The sequence below is a fragment of the Cimex lectularius genome, unplaced genomic scaffold, assembly GCF_000648675.2.
Source record: "Cimex lectularius strain Harlan isolate CLEC.00 unplaced genomic scaffold, Clec_2.1 scaffold38, whole genome shotgun sequence".
NCBI lineage: Eukaryota > Metazoa > Arthropoda > Insecta > Hemiptera > Cimicidae > Cimex > Cimex lectularius.
This window is the reverse complement of record NW_019392638.1, coordinates 1,464,344-1,486,063: the sequence shown is the minus strand read 5'-3', so window position 1 is coordinate 1,486,063 and position 21,720 is coordinate 1,464,344. Positions and strand designations below refer to the sequence as shown.

At 33.9% G+C, this 21,720-nt stretch overlaps 1 protein-coding gene across 6 annotated transcripts in view; it reads right to left on the bottom strand.

Moving 5' to 3' along the window:
* The window catches only part of LOC106670026, a 256,597-nt gene that overhangs the window by 29,841 nt on the left and 205,036 nt on the right, over positions 1-21,720 (bottom strand). Inside the window, exon 1 of one of the 6 annotated variants that reach the window (XM_024227868.1) lies at positions 16,277-16,362. The exons of 4 other annotated variants lie outside the window; for them this stretch is intronic. The gene's annotated coding sequence lies outside the window, so the exon portion shown is untranslated. Of the gene's footprint in view, positions 1-9,749; positions 9,831-16,276; positions 16,363-21,720 lie in introns of those variants that run through there. One more of the 6 variants, XM_024227869.1, reaches the window with a different exon arrangement.

Here is a 21,720-nt window from a genome sequence, read left to right as displayed (position 1 = left end):
TTCTTATCGTATTCTCAAAAGTGTTCGAACATATTATGTATGATCTCTTACCGCCTTTTTAAATAAATGTGGATTACTTTCCAATCCCAGCTTTTTGAAAGGTAAGTCAACAGATGCCACATTTTTTGACTAGATAAACTATGAGCACTTTGCTTTGGATGAGGGAGAATATGCTATTGGGACATTCCTGTATTTATGCAAAGCCTTTGACCGTGTTCGTCATGAAGCATGATATGCTCATCTGTAAGTTGGAAGTGTGTGGTGTAAAACTACATGCTGTACTCATGTACTGAAATGGTTTAGCTCATATATCCATGGATGATATTAAAAGTGACAATTGATCCACGCGGTCGGCTCTGATAAACAATGATAATATGGAAGTGCCTCAAGGGAGCATATTGAGCCCACTACTTTTTCTGCTCTATGTTAACCACCTGCCCGCCTATTTTAGTGCCCCTGATTGTTTCATAACTAATTACGGCGATGATTCCAACTCTGCGGTTTGAGCTCATTCTCTCTATGCCGCTATATTCATGAAATTATTTTATATTTTAACCTACTTGTTTTGTTATAAACGAAAAAATAACTCATTTACTTTGAATATGAAACGTTTGAGATGTTTCAGAGTTTCTGCCGGGGGTGCTTAGTTATTTACTACTTGGTGTTGTATCATCGCTCTCCGGTTTTCGCTTTATTTGAGTCTCTTTTATGTAGTGACCCAAATATATTCAGATTATTTAACGCGAAATTCTTTTCTTCCAGCTGGGAAATGAGACCCTCCCTTTTTATTCTCGAATGACTTCTCTTCATAACTTGGCTTCGTGCTTAATAAATTTCGTGATCTGTCGACGTATTAGAAATGCTTAATGCAGAGCAATTTGGTTCTCTCGTGATTTTCTTCGATGACGCATCAAGACAAGAAATCAATGGAAGACATTTCATTATTCATCAGTTTTTTTTGCTTCAGTTTTATGTCACAGCCATAATTTAAAACAAAAAAATTGACTAAATTTATATGTTGAAACGTTTCAATTATCAAAATCAAGATTTATGTTTCAATAACTAGCATACGTTATAACTCATAAAAGTGAGTAACGCGAGATATAATTTTTTTAAACAACTTTTAGTTTTCGGAAATATTTGATTTATGCTAATGGCACTTAATTTTTAAGTTTAACCTGTGGCAGTATATTTTTACGAGTTTGCGTTTTTCTATTTAATTGAACATTTATGGTAATGAATGATTATTAAAATAAACCGGGGTAAAACAATTTTATTCTTTTTTGTTTTCATGTCTACCTTTCTCATATTTATTAAGCACGATTTGCTATCCTCCGTCTACTAAGTTCATCGACTTAAGATTAGACCCTGGGATTTTATTTCTACCACACCACTAGCTGTTTGCAGTCTGAATTATAATGATAAAGCTGGCAAAAAATGTTTCGTAACGACACAATTTTATCAGTTACACTCGTTCCCATCGGAAAAGTTTAATCAACATAGGCGCCCTTATTTATTTGCAGTGACGCTGAAGAAATTAATTAAAACCAACTTAATGAGGAACGAGGAAATGGAGCTCAATAAAAAATCTGAAACATTATCATTAAACAGTGACGTTTCATCTTGAGATCTGCGAGTTACTGCTCTAGAAAGTATTATAAAACCCAAATACGAAACATTAAAAAAGAAAATAAAAACTAGCAAAATATGGAAGAAAATAAAACATCGACCTGCACAAACATAAAAAGTCACACTCGTACTCACAATAACACCGCATTCAATAAATCTGAAACTACAAACCTTCATAAAAGCCTTAAACACAACATAAAATTATCAAATATTTGAATTCTCGTTGAATTCAGTTCGCCAAATATTATAATTCTTGCTTTTTTGGCCTATTAGACGCGTCATATTTGAGAACAAACCTAATTAAAATTTTTGTGATTTAGTCCACAATTAATTGTTTTTTTTTACACAAAATTGTAATTTCTCAACTTTATCGTCATTAAAATAGAAATCTGACCTGTATTTCGCAAACTACATTAAATTTTCCACAAGATAACAGATAACATTTCCGTTGAAAAATTCGCTCTTCTGAATATACAGTAGCCGCTCAAAGAGTAACAAATGGCAAAACTCATGTTTTTTTTGGAAATACTCGTTCAATGACCTTTACATAAAAATTTTCGGCGATTTAACCCAAGTTGCCATACATTATAAGTATTCCAAGGACATACTCACTTTTACATTTTTTACAACTTTTCTTAGTGAAACCTCCTTTGCAAGGTCGAAAAACGTGATATCGAACCCAAGGAGAGCAGCAACACAAGAACATCGTACATGTCATATTTTTAATAAAAATATTTATTAAAAACTGACATCCGTTCTTCTTATAAAGTGTACATAATTAAACAAAAATTACAATAAAATGTAACTTCACTAAAGTATGCATTTTTTGAAAATTAACTGATGTATAGTTCGAAATGCTTTACTTTGTATTGGATGCACAAGCACCAACGTAGAGCAACCGACGTGACTAGATGGAGGACTTCTTCCTTGTTTTCCTCATGTCATTGCACGAGATTTCAATTCTCTCTATGAGCTGTTCCCTCGTTTCGATGGTTGTGCTGTACTTTTCAAAGTTCCCCATATGTCAAATTTAGGGCTCCTCGCTGTCCATGCCAGAAGAAGAAGAATGAATCTAATTTTGGTTAGCAACTAATAAATGTTTTTATTAAAAATATGAGATGTACGAAGTTCTTGTGTTGCTGCTCTCCTTGGGTTCGATATCACGTTTTTCAACCTTGCAAAGGAGATTTCACTAAGAAAAGTTGTAAAAAATGTAAAAATGAGTACGTCCTTGGGATGCTTATAAAATAAGGCAACTTTGAATCCCCGAAAATTTGCACGAGCCACACTTGAGTATTTCCAAATATGGGTTCTACCATTTGTTTTCATTTCAGCGGCCACTGTGTATTCGGAAGCGCGAATTTTTTTAACGGAAATGTTGTTATCTTGTGGAAAATTTAATTTACTTTGCTACATAAAGGTCAGATTTGTATTTTAATGAGTCTAAAGTTGAGAAATTACGATTTTATGTAAAAAATCTGATTTTGGAATCAAATCACAAAAATTTTATTATCTCAGGAAAGAGTCAACATAGAAACCTCGTTCTGGTGGCACTGAACTGTTTTATTTAGTGAATCCACCATGGCAGTATTGAAATTCAACCATGTAATACCTTGTATAAAAGCACAGACGGCTTGGATATCCATCAGCCGGAGAGTGATACATAATAATTAATTAATTAATAATAATTAATAAAAAGAATGTAGAAAATCTAAGGTAAAGAAAGAGACAAATCATTATACAAAAAAGAATTTCATTATAATTTTACATTACATTAAAAATAAAAATATTGCATTCAAATGCTCAAAAGTTAAACTCATCCAACCATATTTAGTACAAAAGAATGTTTAATATGATCAACAATAATATAACCTAAGATAAAAAATTAATGATTTTTATCGAACTAATTAACTAAATAATATCTGTAACGCCAAGCGAAGCAGGCATAATTTACAAGATTCAAACTACATATCTATCTGTATGTAGTGTTTAGCTTTTCTTTTAACTTTGTTTCTGTGAAAGAACGGAAGGTGTCGCAATCTGAATATTGTTTGATACGGGACATATAGTCAAAAATTGAACCACATGCTCTCTTGTCTCTAAGTTACACAATGAACAATTGAGCACAACCCTCTTTTTAACCCGTTGGGTGAATTTTAGAAAAGTAATTCGCCCCTCGTTTAAAAAAAAAACAAAACTAAACAAATATCAGTCAAGTTAATCGGGGGTTGTTAGAATAAAAATTTCTAGTTTTTGAATGAGCAATGAGGAGTTTTTTTCTGGGTTCTCTGCCTTCCTTTCACCCGCCTCTCCTGTGTGATCTCACATGATCCTGATGTTCTAATCCTCATTCAGCAACGAGCCAAATTTAAAATAAAGGAACAGACTTGCTCATAAAAGTAGTAGTGAAGTGAGTTTGTTTGATAGGCTGACTTTTTTGAGGGGGGTCTGGAAATTTTATCTTTTCTTTTAAGACTTCTAATGTTACGTACTAAAAAAAGAACGGACATGGCCGCAGTGTGGGCATTATTACGTTGATAGGCTAATTTTTTTGAAGGGTGTTTGGAACTTTGCCCTTTTTTCACGGTTAGAATTATGTTGGGATCTCGTACATTTGTTCGCTTCAGCATCAAGGACATCGTCTTGGTTTTGGTATAAGACCTAGCTTTGTACCAAATTTCACTTTTCTACCAATACGGGAAGTGCCTTATAATCTTGGATGCTACTACCCCTTCGATCACAAAACGGCATTAATTTAGAGAAAATTGCATTTTTCAGATTTTTACTTTTTTTACAATGTAAGATCTACTTTTGTACCAAATTTCTCGATTCTACCTATATGGCAGGTCTCTTATTATTTTGATAATGAGACTACCCTAACTCTCCTAAAGGGGCACTAATTTTGAGAAAATTGCTATTTTCAGATTTTTTCCTTTACATTCTACGTAAAACCTACAGGTTTCACGTTTTTAGGTATTCGGGAAGTACCTCATAATTTGATGACAGTTAGTCAGTCAGAACAAAACTGCAAATTTTGAATTTTTTTCCCTTTCGAAAAGGCTTAATATTAAGTGTTCAACTTTGTACAATGACCTAAGTTTAATTTGTGTTTCAAATTTCAAAAACCCATCTTAAGAGGAAGCATACTTTACATACACTTCGCAGCTTGCTGAAATTTGGCCAGCGCACTGCCATGCTCTCGGATGTAATATTTATTTTATATAATTTCTTTCAATCAGAACCATTAGGGATTCATAGGAAAATTTCATAGTTGATTTGCTGACAAATGGCTAACTTATAGTGTTGTTGTTGGACAGATTACTGATGAGTTCCACTTAAGCCGCTCCTTCCATAAAGTAAAATCAATGAGCCCATCAACCTGTCTGAATCACTGATCGTTTATTGTTGAGAAAGATTTGTCAATCCAGCGACAAACCTTTCTATACTCAGCCTAAATGGCAATTTTCTCCTGCTGAGGTTAAAATATATCCTTTCAAGGGTAGGATGTACCCAAAGCTTTTGTCTTTTGTTAGGATGCGTAGGGAAAAATAAACGCCACTTTTCTATTGACACATATTGTTTGGACGGAAATGAAGGTGGCTAATTACACTAACGCAATGTTGACACAAATTTGCAAACATTACAAACGTCCGTCTATTCCAAGACCATTATTATTAGGAATAATAAAAATAATATCCTTTTTTCATACATTACAATTAACATATAATTAACAAAGTATAATTACAGTATATGTAAATAAATTTTGATGACCAAAAATGGCCTAATGTTACACATGGTAACAAGATCTAAGGTATCTTATGGCGCATAGTCTGGTGGAACAAAGCTCAAAAAACAAGCTACCTGCTTACGACATTAAATATTTATTCATTCGAGTGACCGTTGATTTTTGAGATTGGGTCCTCGGGTAATCCAGGGTAATCCTCAGGTTACATAGTGAGTGTCCTCTCAGGTTTCTCCCGGCTATTATTTTGTTCACCTCTACAGTTGAGGAACTTTAAATTGGTTCTATCAATATTAATCGTGCTCCGCGCGAGTAGCATCGGTTTCTCAAAAATACTGAAAAAAAAAACATGCCGAAACTCGGCCCAAAAATTGGCAGCGTGCAGAGACTGGCAAAATTATGCACATCAGGGGTAATTACAACAACCCCCCTCATAGAAACATTATAAATTTAATTCACTACTTTCGTGGTCCGCTTGACCAATTAATACATGACAATTAATTAAGGCTTTTAGTTGAGATGAAAAAAAGTCAATGGCACGAGCGGGATTCGAACCCACGATCTTCGGCTAGATACGCCGCTGCTCTACCACTTGAGCTATCGTGACCTCGATCCTAATTAATTGTCATGTATTAATTGGTCAAGCGGACCACGAAAGTAGTGAATTAATGATTTAAACAAAAATGAAGTACACTTCACTAAAGCTCTCCGTCGCCATTCCAATTGTCGTCGAGAATCAAAACCGATTACACGACATTTGAAAAATGGCAAAAGGAGGGAAAACTCATAAGGTGGGGTTGAGATAGGAAGTTGATGTCCGAGTGGATCGAGGTCACGATAGCTTAAGGGGTAGAGCAGCGGCGTATCTAGCCGAAGATCGTGGGTTCGAATCCCGCTCGTGCCATTGACTTTTTTTCATCTCAACTAAAAGCCTTAATTAATTGTCATTATAAATTTACTTTCGTTGAACATATGTATAACACACCTTGGTCTTTCAAGCTGAAATATAGGGTGTACTTTTTAGATGGCCCGGCCAAAATTCTTTGAACCAATGACGCTATAAAAAAAAAGTGTTTAATATTTTTTAGTCTAGTTTCAAATTTTTATCTTTTTTTGGAGATAAATTATACAGGATATTTCAGGCCCAGTTCAACTTCAAAATTTCAAATACGACCCTGTACATTCTGACACATCATTTTCAAGGATTTTTTTTCTTTGAAAACAATGTGGCAATTGGCTTTTAAATTGGTCAAAAAATGACAAAGTTATGGCAAAAAGTTCGTTTCGTTGTTAATTCCAATAATTTGCTTCTTCACTAAAGTAAACATTAATTGCCTTTATTTTTTAAGATGATTATTCGGAGATCGTGAGATGCGGTCTGGTGTGACGTAGGTTCTAGAAAAAAAATTTCTTTATCATGCCAACGTTTCGACCTTTATTGAGATCATCTTCAGGACCTGGGATTTATAAACATTGTTTAAATTTTGCAAATACATGAAGGATGTGTGATAAAGGAAATGTTTTTCTAAAACCTACGTCACACCAGACCCCATCTCACGATCTCCGAATAATCATTAACTAACAGTCACTAAACACCACACATTTAATGTTTACATTCTGCCATTGTTTATCAAACTCGCATTATGAGAATAAATCTTAAATTCTGGAAGTAAATAAATTTTACAATAGCACCTATTCATTTTACTGAGTACTCCATTCAACATGAACCGAAAACGACATTTTTCCGATCAATAGAGAATTGATATGTACGACTACTTATTGATAATGGTGGTACTGAACTGGCCTGAAGTATCCTGTGTAATTTTTCTCCTTAAAAAGGTAAACATTTGCAACCAGACTAAAAAATATTAAACACGTATTTTTTGTTAATATATAAAAAGCCAGACCTAATCCGCCAAAGGAACCGAAATATGAAGATAAGCCGAAACAATCATAGTTTCATAAACTTATAAAAATGACTTGATTTGCAGACCCAGCACTGAAAATGCCAAAACGAACCCTTCTGACTGAACCACACTGCGACCAAAAATGATAGGAAACGACTAAAATACGGGTTCATCACCCTGAAGATTTCAAGAGAAACTCTTATAAAATAATAGATAGTCAACAATTGACGTTTTGGTGTTATTATCTTCTAACGTAATGATTAACGAACTCCGCAACTTTTTTCGTAAAATTTTATGTTAAAATTATTATACTCCAATGTTGATAAAAGTCATTTAACACATCAAAAGAACATTAAAAGTGGCTTATAGACCAAAACTTTGAATCGAGATATTATTATGTGCAATCATTCTAATTGATTTTGATGGGTTTTTTATTTAAACAAAATACAATTTCTAAAAATATATTGAAAAACTAGTAGGTTTCATTGAAAAGAGTAGAGTAGATGCGTTAAATTTAACACCCTTTGGTAAATTTATAGCGTTTAACATTTAAATTTTTTTTTTCTCTATACCCTTTTGTTTTAGAAATGCGGGTGTCGCAATACCTCTTGGCCTTTGTACTTAGAGCTGTGTTATTATTACGAACTTAATGTGCATATATTATTGAAGTTGTCGAACTTTAATTAAATACGAAAAAGCCAAAACGAGCGGTCGTGCCAGGAAATACAATGGGATTAACCTGGATGAACCTGTTTTTATGCACGTTCTGCGGGGGGGGGGCGATGGTGGAAAAACTCACTTTCACTTAAAGTGGATTCTAAGTCGAGAATCTCTGCATTACTAAAGGCTTTTCGAGAAAATCCAGTTTAGGAGGTTTAGAAAGGATTTCTGGTTTGTTTGCGACTTCATGCTATGAGGGGTGCCATTTCTTGAGAGTGTTTATCTATTTTTAAATTGTTTTATTAGCTCATTTCTCAGAAATAATCTACAACGGAAAACACCTCTGATAGACTGAAATTATGAAAGGAAAATTTCCCTTCTCACTATTATGCTAAAATCGTAAGCTAGAAAAAAACAACTGTTAATTCCAAATCTTTCTCCCCCCCCCAAAAAAAAAAGTTTAAAAATTGATTTATACAACTATTGTAAATTCTTTTCAATTAATTAATATTTAATTAAGGTTTTCGCTGAGATACAAAAGTCAGTGTCACAAGCGGGATTCGAACCCACGACCTTCGTTTAAATACCACTTGAGCTATCGTGACTAATTAAATGAAAAGAAGTTATTTGGTCAATCGGACCACGAACCTTACCTTACATAAAAAGATTACTTAATTGAAAGAAATTACTTCTAATATTACTAAATAAATAGTTATTAAATAAGTTGTTATGATTATTAAAAAAAACCTATAGTTGAAGCAATTTTATTATACATATAAGCATGACACCACAAAAATCCATTTATTATAACAATTCCGACATAATAAAAATCTCGGTCCGGCTGACCGATTTGATTCAGGGTGACGTTATAGACAGCTTTTCACGATAAATAAAGGCATGTGAAAAAGGCAAACAATAAAAATGAACGTTAAAAATATCATTTTTATGTTTGATGTTGTCCGATAAATAGTTTTTAACTAATTAAAATCTTTATTTTATTTTCATTTTTATTTTTTTACGAGGGTTCGCAACAGGACATATCAACCCTCGAGGTGCCGGTGTTAAAAAAAAATTGTATGTAGGCCGCTGGATTCGAACCCGTGACTTGAGGGGGAGTGATGAGCGCCGTGTCAATGCCTAAAACGTTGCAGCCACCGATGCCACCATCTTTATTGTTATATAGGTTTTTAATTTGTTGATATAAAGATAGTTATAAAATACGATAACTGGCTAAATATAATTGGACACATAAATTGAAACCTATAAGAGAATATTTTGTGGTTTGTTGAAAGACAAAATAAAAAATAATATGCTAGTTGGAATAAAGTTAAAAAACAAACACCAATCCATCTGATTGGACGAGAATAGAAACATCAAAACAAAGGTTGTTTTCAGGGTCTGCACAAACTCACCCTTGTTTTTTGGGTTCTATACGGACAACTTCTATAACGGATTTAATTTAGAAGTTGGTTTCTTGCAATAAATCAATAAAACCATAAGCTCGGGATTTGCTCGATAGGATGAGACAGTTAACAATTGAAATAATTAACAGCGGGTGACTTAGAAAAATGTTGATAATTCCGTTGGACTGAAGGGTGAAGTTTTGTAAATACATTATGCATTCTATTACATCAAATAAAAAGCCGTTGTTTAGAAATTCTTTTCCCAACAGGGATCATTAAAGAAACATTATTCCACACTAATGTTGAATTTAGTAAAATCACCGTTGATGGAGGAAAATTATTTTGCAAAAATTGAACCATTTTTTATTAATTATTTTCATAATCATAAATGCAGTAAGTTAAACTCACGTCAGAGTCTTTTGTATCCTCTTAGTCGAAACTTTTTATAGCGTTTAAAATGTTCACCTGTACAAAGTTTAAAAACACTCTCGTGATATAAAACGAACAAGTTTAACAATGTTCAAAACCAAAAAAAATGTTTCACTATTCAAAATTACTCTGTAGAATTTAGAAGCATTTTTTTAAACATTTTAAATTTTGCAAATTTTCGTGTTTTATTAACGAATGAGGCTTTTTCGTGTTTCCTTTTCATTGTAATCAGGAAGAGAAATTTTTCAGAACCTATTGTCGTTTTCACATGAGTTCAATTAGTGTCGTCCTTCTGAACTTTGAACATTGCCTCACTGCGTTTCGCTTTGCCTGTCTTGTCAGGAAAATGTAGACTTTTCTAAAAATTGACAAGATTAATATTTCCTGTTCTCAGCTCTGGACATTATACACGTTTTGAACATAAAAATACCCAGTATTTTCTCTGGAAATAAATAAATACATATTTTATTCATTGCATACTTTATGAGTCAACTGTTTAAAAAAACTGTTAAACTGTAAATAACTGTCAAAAACAGGATAAACATTGACAAACTGGTCAAAAATAAGAGAGAGAGATAGAGGAACATATTATTAGGTTATCGATAATTGCGACTAACACCACACAAAACCACCACGATACATCCAACAATAAAAAAATTAATGAAAGAGAGACACGGGACAATAAGAAAACCTAAGCATAATCCGCCATATAAACGAATATAACGCCGAAACAATCCTCCCACGAACTTATAAAAAGCACTAGATTAAACGGAAATCACACAGACTCAAGCAAAAAGCCATACCCTTCTTCCAAAACGAAGAGACTATGCGGACCAAAAAGAACAAACTACAGGTTCCTCACCCGAAGGTTCCAAGCGGAATTATCTTAAAATAGTTTTTCAGTAGAAGAGCTGAAGGTGGTATAAGTATGTAGTTCCTTTTACAATTCATATCGAGAGACGTGTTGTAGCTCCTTCAACTATTGATGAGCGTTTAATGCTTGATATCTGGATCGTTGTAAACAACAAATCTGTAAGTAGAACCATCATTTACAAAAAGTGACTTAGCTTTCTTCCCATTTAACATATAAAGAAATTAAAAAAAAGAACAGTAAGAATAAAGTCATAAATAAAATTAAATTTACTTCATTTAACCAAATCCTTTTCTCTTGTAAAATAATACCGATGTTTTCTAAAAAACATAAAACCTATGGTTTATTTTTGTTTCTGTAATTCTAAATAAAACTTTTAAAGATATTAAAGTTTTTTTTAATATTTCGCCTTCAAAGTTCAAATAATTTAACCGAATCCTTTTCTAAATGAAGTATTTCGAAGCCGAACCGTTAAAAAAGTGCAATAAAAATTGAAAACATGAATTTAGAAAACTGAAACATGTAAATAATTATTTCCACTATGTCACATGAGTAAATTACGAAAATATTGAAATGTCAGGTTTACTCACATGTGAAATATCTTAAAATAGTGAATCTTCGGAAAAAAAGGTGTTAAAAAAAAAAATTATGCACGTTCAAAATATTTAACCAATTACAATATACTCCCCCCCCCGAGAGGAATTTTCGATTAAATTATTTGAACGTGCTTTGTTTATAACTTTATAAAAACATTTGATTTAAAGCTCAAATAAATTCAACTGATTCCATTACTAAAAAAAATTGAGCTAGTTATAATCAAACCTATATTTATATTAATTCATTTTTTGTTGTTTACTTCTCAAAATTACTTTTCTAAGAAAAGGAATCTGTTAAATTTATTCGAGTTTTGAATCACTGGAAACTGTCACGATGTAAATTTTAAAACATTTTCCATAAAACTGTACCTCCGATCACTGAAGTTGGCCGTTAGCAAAGAAAAATTGAATATTAAATTTGGTTCAAAAGTGTAATTTCATTCAATAAAAAACCGTGTACGATCAACTAAGCAATCTCTTGTAAGATAAAATGTTAAAATATCGGTAATTTTATATAATTTATATAATGTGGTGCATGATTTATATTTATATCATTCATTATATTATGAATATGATAAAATTGATTGATCACTGAAATATGTATAATAGAGTCTTTCACTTCACTCTAAATGTATAAAAGAGATGAAAAACAACACAACTAGGCAATAGAAATAAAAAATTCACACCCCACAGACCATTAATTACACTGTAAAAACAAAACGGAATTCGAAAACGGGATTTAAATAAATACGCGAAAAACCCAGAATCGTCCCCGTAACACAAAGGGCAAACATCTAATCCTGGGAGGTAAAAATCAGGACCTAGATTAAAACAAAAAAGAAAGTTTTCTTCCTTTGACGCTCAAAGTATTATTATACAGGGTGAATTGCTACTCGTGCTACAAACTTCTCCAGTAGATTCTTCACCCTAAAATGAACAAAAAAGTTCATATTGTCCATGATCCGATTCTCAACCATTTCAGAGTAATTTCGCTTTTTATCGATTTTGAAAGATATCACGTCCTGGCGTCGGAAAATCGTGATATCTTTTAATCTAAACATTTCTCTTAAAATCTATAAGCACCGTTGAAATCCCCGTTAATTTTTAGAGAGAATCAAAATCATAATTCCATTGAAATTTTTTAATTTAATTTAATGCCCATTTAGTATGTAATGCTTAAGAAGTTTACAAACAGCTAGAAGGTCAAGGAAGAAAGACCCAAACGTTTTGCCACCTTCATCTTCTTATTGAAAAATTAACGGGGATTTCAACGGTGCTTATAGATTTTAAGAGAAATGTTTAGATTAAAAGATATCACGATTTTCCGACGCCAGGACGTGATATCTTTCAAAATCGATAAAAAGCGAAATTACTCTGAAATGGTTGAGAATCGGACCATGGTCAATATGAACTTTTTTGTTCATTTTAGGGTCAAGAATCTACTGGTGAAGTTTGTAGCACGAGTAGCAAGTCACTCTCAAACATTAGCAATCCTTGAACCACCATTTTTTCTCTTTTTGTCATCAACATCTTGGTCTCACAACCACTAAATAAGAAAATGACGAGTGCGTTGGAAGCGTTATTAAATCAGGTAGTTTTCCTCAAATTTGCTGCCTTCTGAGACTAAAATTAGAAACTCTGGATTACTTTATACACTTTCCGATTTACACAATTTTCCACTCTTTTTGTAGTTCTGGCTGAAATAAAACACAAAAAATTAGCCCAAACATTTTGCCACCGTCATCTTCTTATTGAAAAATTAACGGGAATTTCAACGGTGCTATTAGATTTTCAGAGAAATGTTTAGATTAAAAGATATCACGATTTTCCGACGCCAGGACGTGATATCTTTCAAAATCGATAAAAAGCGAAATTACTCTGAAATGGTTGAGAATCGGACCATGGACAATATGAACTTTTTTGTTCATTTTAGGGTGAAGAATCTACTGGAGAAGTTTGTAGCACGAGTAGCAATTCACCCTGTATATACATAAAAAGATAATTTGAACATTTGAAAATAATATTTGAAGCCATTTTTTGCAAAAAATAAGTAATGTTGTGTTAAGCAACTAGGTAGTAAGTACTGGGTCGATTTTTTAAATGAAATATAATGTATATTTAACATCTTTTACAAACAGACGTCCCAAAAAAATAAAATTAATAATATAAACTAAAATAGATAAAAATAATAATAAATTAATTAATAAGAATTTTAAAAGGTTGATACCAATGAAAATAAAAGAAAGATAAACATAGAGGTGCTCGAGGGGACAGAGATCTCACACTCTCTCTCCTGTACCCGAGCAGGATCAACCTAATTAAAAACACAAGGTATTTAAGATCATTTCTTTTAATTCCGGATATCCTTTGAGTGATCGCCAGTTAAATTTATTTGTTCATTTCAATTTATTTTATTTTACAAAAAAAGGTGTATTTTGTTTTGAGTTTATTTAAGAAGATTAATAAAAATATAATTTATTTTATTTTACAAAAAAGGTGTGTTTTGTTTTGAGTTTGTTAAAAAAAATCAATAAAATATTATTTTGTTTCTGGAAAGAATGTTATATTTTACATTTCCACGGAAAGGTGATAAGATATTGGTAGCAGAGCGTGGTTACATTAAGTTGGGTCCTTGGGTTTTTCTATTGGAAATTGAGGAGAGTAGAATTAGGAATAGAAGGGAAAATAAATTCAATTATTGGTTTTGAGTAAAAATATGTTAAATATAGATTTAAAAAAAAATAATAAAAAATATCTAAAAAAATATATATAAAAAAAAAATAAGATTACATCATTATGGCGAGCTCGGGTGAAAACAACTAACAGGAAAATTATAACAAAAATGGCGACCAAAGCGATATCGGGGAACGACGTAGAATAAACGTAAATTAATCAGATTCTAAGTTAGCTTTTGAGTCAGATGAATATGCACAACTTATAGAAAAAGAAATAATAGAAAAAGAAGTTAGAGAATTCTTAAATGTAAGTCCTCAAGTCCAACAAAGAATCCCAAAAAACATCGACAAGCATTTGTTTCAAACATTTCATCGCGTATCCTAAAGGCCTTAAATTTAAGAAAGAATACAAATAAAATGCATGAGCTTGCAAGGGAAACTGCGCTACTGGCAGGAGATTTTAAGAAGCCTAGGAATAATGACGTAGACAAATCCGAGACACCTAAAATTAATAAAATTAAAACGGCACCTTTTGAGATGACGAGTAAAGTAAATTCTGATCACGAATCAACGGACTCAATCTCCAGTCCAGTATATATATTAAAAAATAAAGCAAACAAATATAGTTAGAATAGTAATTAGAAAAAAATGATTGTAATAAACATGGAAATTTTAACTTTTAAACCGTTTTTAAAATGTTTACTCTTTTTGTTAGTACCAAATTTTTCAAGTGTATTCAACAACTTAAGGTCATGAAAGATAATTTCTAATAATTAAATTTCGTATTTAAAATTTAATGGGATTTTAACGTCATAAAAATTTAAAATACCTATGAAAGCTCTATTTTGAATTAATTTTTTCCTAGCAATTAACAATTTAGTGAAAAGTTGAAATGATAATAAAATATTGAAAAACAAACGACAAACCCTTTTGCCCAATTAGACACGGCTTTAGAAAAACCACACGACGGACAAATCCGGTTATTCGACATTATCCAATGTCATAGTCAAATCTTTTGTAAAATTTTGACACAAGCATTCCCTGGGTGCCAGGTGCAACAGGCGTCAATAAAGCTTAAAAATGATTTGTAAAACCGTGTGCAGACTGGCGGAGAAAACTCCTAACAAATTGTCCAAACATAAACATGCGCATGTTGTTATTTTAGAAAATTATCGTATGCTATATTCAGGATGATATTGACAGTTTCAAAACTGCAGTTGAGTCCTGGTTTCTAATCGCCGTTGTTTGAACTGTTTAACTGGGAATTTTGATTTCCGCGTAAGATTTTGTTGTTACTATTTGACAATTAATTAAGGTTTTTAGTTGAGATGAAAAAAAGTTAATGGCACGAGAGGGATTCGAACCCACGACCTTCGGCTTGATACGCCGCTGCTCTTCTACCACCTGAGGTACTTTTTTTTACCACTTAAAGCTTTACTTTCTACCACTTAAAGGTACCCCACCTTATGAGTTTTCCTTCCTATTGCCATTTTTCAATGGGGGGTTGAGATGGGGAGTTGATGTCCGAGTGGATCGAGGTCACGATAGCTCAGGAGGTAGAGCAGCGGCGTGTCTAGCCGAAGGTCGTGGGTTCGAATCCCTCTCGTGCCATTAACTTTTTTTCATCTCAACTAAAAACCTTAATTAATTGTCATGTATTAAGTGGTCAAGCGGACCACGAAAGTAGTGAATTAGTTGTTACTATTATTTTTACACACATACAAACCCACCACTGCAGATGTATAAATACCGAAACGCATCTGAGATTGAAAAGCGAGTGTAGTCGGTTCTGGATTGTCAGAAAGGACCACCAAGAACTACCAGTTCTGCAGTCAATTAAAAATCTCATAATTTAAGGTAGCTAGCCTGGGTAAGATACTATTAAAAACTGTATAAAATAAAAGCAAAAAAGATGAGCAAAAGTGTTGATAGGGAACGGGAATGGCCCGATTAAAAAAAAAGAAAAATATAATACATATTAAAAAATAATGAACAAATATTATTAGAGTAGGAATTAAAAAATGAATTCATAAAAATTGGATACTTTAACTTTTAAACAGGTTTGTTAAGTATTATAATGTTTACTCGTTTTGTCATTGCCAACTTTAGAGAATCGTGTACAATTATTTGTCGAGTTTATTGAACAACATAACATAATCAAAGGTCTTTCACGAGGTATTGGCTAAACTAAGCTAAATTCTTATTTAAATTATAGAAAATTTAATGGTCATTTTGTAACACCGTACAAATCTGAAATATCAAAGGACTATTCTGCTATCCTGAAATAATTTTTGATTTCTCAGCAATCAAAAATTTAGTAAAATTTGAGATAATAGTAAAACTTTAAGAAACAATTGTACATACAATCAAATTTGTACACGAATTCCCTGTATGCCAGGTCCAAAATGAATGAGTAACGCTTAAAAATCATGCCGAACCGGCAGAGGGTCACTTATCTGATCCGTCTTCGGGTTTTGTTGAATTACTCAAACTCGTTTTGACCTTGCCCCATCTTCAGTGAGAAACTGTGTCGCTTTGTCCGAATAGGATTTATATGGCATTTGGTTCGTCGGTAGTCGCTAGGGAAATTCGCGGTAGGAGGCGTGGTCATTGTGTTTATTAGTGTCTACCGCAATCGCCTCTATAGATAACCGATGAACCCAATAATAAGCCCAAATCAGACAAAGTGAGAGCCAATTCCTCCCTGAAGATGGTGCAATATCGAAACGCGTTTGAGCAATTCAACAAACCCGCGTGTGAAGAAGGACCCAATAACTGACTCTATGCCGGATCAGCAAGTTCACCGATTCAAAGCTTACAAAATGATCTGAAAAACCGTGTGTAGTCCCGCGGAGAATACGGCTACCAAATTGTTCAAACAAAAGCCAGCGTTTTGTCAGAAAATTATTCAATACTTCGATGATTTTGCCAGTTGCAAAACTGCAGTTGAGCGAAGGACCGAACTACCAGCCCTGCACTCAATTAGAAACCTTACAATTAACTAAGCTGATTATAAATATCTAGTTGAGTTGATTTAAGAAAGCACCTATTTAAAACCCAACTGATAGCAAAACATGCAGGACAAACCGCAACATCACCCGCACCAAACCAGCAAGGATAGGCGGACGGGAAAAGACAACTCAATTTATTTTAAATCTACTAACTTTACAAAGTAATAATATTCCTTTTATATTTCATCGAATGAAATCTCGTTAACCTTCGTCAAACTGATTGTTGGCAATTCTTCATTAAATTTGTCCGATTTAACGATTATTTCTGCCAATATTGCCCGGTGGCTGTTGCAAATCGTGATATCGATATCTAAGAGGTGTTCGAGTCGCCAGGAGCTACATTAAATTTCTAATTGAATCCCTTACATTTCAATTAGCCTTCAATGGTGGATCGACTTTCCCCTTTTTAGCCGCAAAGAAAAAGCTACGATAAAATCTTTTTTTATTGTTGTGATTCTTGCTTTTACTTTTAAGAAAGAACTCAGGAAGGATTTGTATATCTTTTACTATAATTTATTTCGACTTTTTCTGCAGTGAGATAGACGTATAAATTCATGTCCTCCTGGGACTTTATAATTTTGTGTCTTCAACCAAATAATTGATTTTGTGATTTGGTACGAGCCAATCTGTAACAGCCCACTCGAGTCTAGCACGTTGGACAAGTGAGATGTATTCAGCGATGCGCTCTCAACAGCCATCGACTCAATCATCTAGGACTGCAGTGCCCTTTGGCTCCAGTCCCTTGAATCTTTCAGGAGGCATCCGGCCAGTCGAACGTAAGGGAAAAATCGCTTTAAGGATTTAAAGAGCAATATGTCTCGCCTTTTCAGGTTTGGCCCGGGGAGATAGCGTACGAGTTTGCTAAGTCGGTGGCTACACGCCCTCAATATATCACTGCCCTTTCACCTACGCGTCTAAAATGTGATCACGATCCTCTTGACACCCACCACTCATCACTTTCGTCATTTGCTCTCATATTACAGCCTAGAGCTATATCTCGTAAAAGTATAAATTTTTTATCATATTTCTTCTTCGACTTTTTATGACTCGTCATTTTTTTATCTGTAAAGAGCTTTTGATATAGACGAAAGCATAATTAACTGATTCATGAACACAGTAATATAGTGTTTTATATTTATGAAATTATAACGTTGTTGAACTGATCGACAGTAATTACTTTACTGGGTCTATTCTCGCTGGTTTACGTTTCACACATATTTGTTTCAGCTTCACGCCATCTTCAGCGAGGAACTAACTAACGTGTCAGTAGAATAAACGCCCCAGGGTGTAAATTAATCAGTGTCGATTAGCAGCAAATTGACAAAGGAATTTTTCAATATCTGAAAACGGATTTCACATTTATATCAACTTGGCATAATAATTCTTTGTAGTCTGGGTCATTTCGATCTGCCTTTTTTTAATCATCATTTGTGTCGTTTTCTGTATGAGCTTTTTTTTTAATCTGCTGGGCACTACGTGTCTACACTCTGTAGGTGAAAATGATAACCTACCTAAAAGATACCTGCTTTTTTCAAATAATTTGTAGTACATTACAACTACCTTCACGTAGTTGGACAAGCAAAAAATTCCACCCGTTTGTAACATAACTTGATTTGTATATATTTTTATATATTAAACAAAGTTTCACGTTTTTTAACGTTTGAGTCTTTGTCTAAAAAAGAAAACACAAACATGTAAATTGCTACGGAAAATTAAAAAAAAAAAGAGGTCAGATAAAATTTGTCTTAATTTTGTTTTAGATTTTTAATTAACATTTCAATATCGCGATTTCCTTCTCTTGCCGTAATTATATCTCGAAGACGCCTCGGCATATTTTCTACCCTTTCAAGACCCTGGAGTGTATCAGGAAGTGATGGACGTGCTCTTATTCATCTTTTGAGGTTAACCCATAAATATTCGATGGGGTTCAAGTCTCAGGAGAACGGGCTGACCGGCTATGACCCTGATGTTATGCTGTTGAAGGTTCGTTTGTACTATGCGAGCGACATGTGGTCGGACATTATCGTGCATTAGAGTAGGATTAGATTTCATCGAGGATATGCAACTCATGATGTTCCAAAATTTCATATACCGAGTGGCCGTCAATGACCCTCCACAAATAACAACTAACTCTGTGCGACTCTCCATTGAAATTCCCGCCCACAGAATCACTGAGCTACGTTGAAAAAGTTGGCTCTGGGAAAAATTACAAGCTTCGTACCTTTCATTTAGTCTTAAGCACACTCTTTCACGCCCATCTGGAGATCGTAGAGGAAATCTACACTCATCTATAAAACGTACAGCAGTCCGTTTTAGCCAAAGATCAATGGCTCAGTTCTACAGCAAATGGGAGCCGTGCAACTCTGTGTGTTCTGGTCCTTTTACGGGGCGAAAAGCCATCAGTACATTATTATTTAATCTTCTTAGAGCACTGCGTTCAGAAATTTGGACACCTCGAATTTTCTGAAACTGATGAATCGCTTGAACAACAGTAAGATGCCGGTTTCGCAAAATTTTCAAAGTCAAAAAACGGTCATACTGTCCAGAACTGGGCCTTCTTTGGTAGGACCCCGTTTCTCGAAAACGACTCCGATGGCAATAGCCGCATACCTGATGAAACGTCCATCATCAATAAGCGCCACACCACGCACAACATCCTCAGCACTAAGTGGCATTTTTAAGTTTAAAAATTGAAATTATGAAAACAACGATGAAAGCTAAACAGTTCATTGCTTCAGAATTCAAATGAGATTGAATGAACATTTTAAATTCCGTAAAAGTAAACATTGAAAAATCCTTTATCCTTATTTTGGATTAAGGATGAAATGTGTTTACCTCTAATTGATATTCCCAATTTAAAATATAGCAGTAAACAAATATTTATTGATAAAAACAATGCGACAAATTAAGGGCGTTTCTTTTATCGAGAAAATGAAAAAAAATCTATTGAGTGGAAATTTTTTGCCTGTCAGTGTATTTGATATTTTTCAAACAATTATGACAATAACAACAACAGCTGTTTGTAACAACACAAATATAACTGATACCACCATTGTTAATAGCAAAAATCAGAAGATATCAGTAACAATTGTAATAACATAAATTATTGTTAATAAAAAAGGTATTATAAAATAATCATTACATTTTAACCAAGATCATTATTTCACGTTAAACATAAAAACGAGGCGGGCGGAACGCCTAATTGAACTTTCCCAATAATCAACATTGAAAGCAATTTAAAGTAAACATTAGAAATAAGTAAATTATAAATTTTACTTAAATAAATTCTTCCGGGGAGTTGAGAAAATTCAATATTGTTTTAAGAAGGGCAGGTATGACGTCTCACAACAGTCCCAAGTTCAACACGGCCAATGATAACTGACCTGGAAATTCTCAGCACACAGCATCTTTATGATCCCGAGTATTCCGGGGGGACGAGAAAACAGAAAGCCGGAAGTTGATACGATCGGTGCAACAATGAAATCCACGACAATACCCGTGATTGCAATTATGTTTGAACAATTGGCTTGCAGTTTTCTCCGACGGCCTACACACGGTTCAGTAAATCATTTTTCGGCTTGATTGATTCCCGTTGCACCTGGCACCCAGGGAATTCCTGTCAAAATTTGACAGCAGACTTAACTACAACAGTGGAATCGCACCCGGCGAATTAACGGATTTGTCCATCAAATGGGTTTTTTCGGTAGCCATGTCCAATCCTACATAATCTCCTTTAAAATACCATCCTTGTAAAAAACCAGTTCTGTACATGCGAGATATTAATGTTGTCCATTTTCTTTCCTGAGGAAAAAAGTTCCATAATTTATAAAGTACAACATTTTCATGGATCAAGTGGTTATTAAAGTTATTATATCAAAGCGTCATGATGAAGGGAGGATTTTTATTTTCACTTAACCAGTCTTGATCCGTATTCAATCGAAGGCAAGCCGAGGTGAAAGCCACACCATAAGAAGAACTTAAATTTTTTATTCAATGCCCAATTTCTCCGAACGTTGTTCCTTCCGTCACGGATTGCGCAACCGCCTCAGAAAGTATTAACCACATCAGATATTAATAGGAAACAGGATTTCCTGAACAAAATAAACCATCGCCCATCCAATTATTATTATGTAATATTTCTATTTATTACAATGTATGAAATGGAATATATATTGCGTCCTAGATCTTTCTGCTGTATTCTTCTTGTGTTAATCTCGTTGTATTAACATATGTAGTGGTTGTACCCCGTTGTACTCGCACTTGTCGCTAAGTACTCGGAACTTAGTTCGAGGCCTAAGGTTTTAGCCTTGTCTGACAGAGACTAAGTGGATGAGACCAAATCCGTGTACAACGACGTGGTGCACACACAGAAACAGTAGCATAACTACATAGTATCTGCAGTTCTTCAATACTTCTCATGGGTTCGAGATAGAACGGCTTGACCAGCCAATCTATGGCAGGGCACAGCAACATTGCCAGCTGCTTCAAAAGAACACACAGTCCCCTGTGCGTACGGAGCGCAGAGTCCAAGAGGACTTCGAGCACAAGATTTCTTCTGGAAATAGTTTGAGAAGGAGCGAGACGTCCCAAAAAAGAGCACTCTAGTACTGGCCGTCCACCCTCAAAGAACTAGTCCAAACACAACTTTGCCAGACTTTTAAAACGTTTTCTGTGATTATTTGGAGATCGTGAGATGCGGTCTGGTGTGACGTGGATTTTAGAAAAACATTTTCTTTATCGTGCCAACGTTTCCATCTTTATAGAGATCATCTTCAGAGCCTTGTGTTGTCTGCATTT